This window comes from Aegilops tauschii, chromosome 4 (genome assembly GCF_002575655.3).
Source record: "Aegilops tauschii subsp. strangulata cultivar AL8/78 chromosome 4, Aet v6.0, whole genome shotgun sequence".
NCBI lineage: Eukaryota > Viridiplantae > Streptophyta > Magnoliopsida > Poales > Poaceae > Aegilops > Aegilops tauschii.
This window is the reverse complement of record NC_053038.3, coordinates 519,176,110-519,177,433: the sequence shown is the minus strand read 5'-3', so window position 1 is coordinate 519,177,433 and position 1,324 is coordinate 519,176,110. Positions and strand designations below refer to the sequence as shown.

The 1,324-nt window shown below is 51.7% G+C and overlaps 1 pseudogene; it reads right to left on the bottom strand.

Moving 5' to 3' along the window:
* Positions 1–947: 947 nt before the first annotated feature.
* Positions 948–1,079, bottom strand: LOC120963638 (small nucleolar RNA SNORA57; annotated as a pseudogene).
* Between the last annotated feature and the right edge of the window lie 245 nt (positions 1,080–1,324).

Here is a 1,324-nt window from a genome sequence, read left to right as displayed (position 1 = left end):
TCAGTAGCTTCTCAAATCCTTTGTCAGGCACAGCATTCTCTGCCTTCCACTACAGCAATTCCAGTACGGTACCGAGCTTTGTGTTGCCATCTTCGCAATTGGGGTACAACCCTTTTTTGTGATCCTCTAACATGCGATCGAACTTCAGCTTCTCCTTTTCACTTTCGCACTTTTCCCTTGCATCAATAATGACCCGGCGGAGATCATCATCGGGCACATTGTCTGGTTCCTCTTGATCTTCAGCAGCTTCCACCGTTGCAGCATCACCGTATTCAGGGGGCACATAGTTGTCATCGTCCTCTTCTTCTTTGCTGTCTTCCATCATAACCCATATTTCTCCGTGCTTGGTCCAAACATTATAGTGTGGCATGAAACCCTTATAAAGCAGGTGGGTGTGAAGGGTTTTCGAGTCAGAGTAAGACCTCGTATTCCCACAGCTAGGGCATGGACAGCACATAAAACCATTCTGCTTGTTTGCCTCAGCCACTTCGAGAAAATTATGCACGCCCTTAATGTACTCAGAGGTGTACATCCATTGCCGGTTCATCTGCGTGCATTATATATAATAAAGTATGTCAAAAGTAAGAAAATTAAACAAGTATCTATGTAAAGTAAGAAATTTTTTTCAGAAAGAAGATAAGAACAAGAGGCTCACCAAGGTGGTCCCGGCGACGAGATCGGCGCGGGCGATCGACGGCGGTGAAGATGGGGACGGGGCGTGACGGGCCGCTAATATAAACCTAGACAAATCTCGGGAAAAATGGAGCTCGGAGGTCGAGCTTCGAGAGGAGAAAGCTTAACTAGTGTGGCTCGGGCATTTCATCGAACACCTCATGTGCATAGGAGGTGAGCTAGAGCACCCACTGCCCTCCCCCTCGCCGGCCAGCAAAAAACAGAGCATTGTGGAGTGATCTGCTCGCCGGCGATGGGGTATATATAGGCAACTCATTTGTCCCGGTTCATGGATGGAACCGAGACTAAAGGCCTTCCTTCTGTCCCGGTTCCTGCCACGAACCGGGACCAATGGTTGTGGGCCAGGAGCGAGGCCCATTGGTCCCGGTTCGTGCCAAGAACCGGGACAAATGGGCCCAGCCGAACCGGGACAAATGCCCACGAGGCCCCGGCCGGCCCCTTGGGCTCTCGAACCGGGACAAATGCCTCCATTGGTCCCGGTTCGTGGCAGAACCGGGACTAATGGACTGGCCAGGCCCGAACGAAAGCCCCTTTTTCTACTAGTGACCGGAGCCTCGGCCGTCAGACTCGCGGGGGAGAAGCCCAGGAGGGGAGAGTGCAGGAAAACGGCTCGAGAAAATGAAAAGCAAAA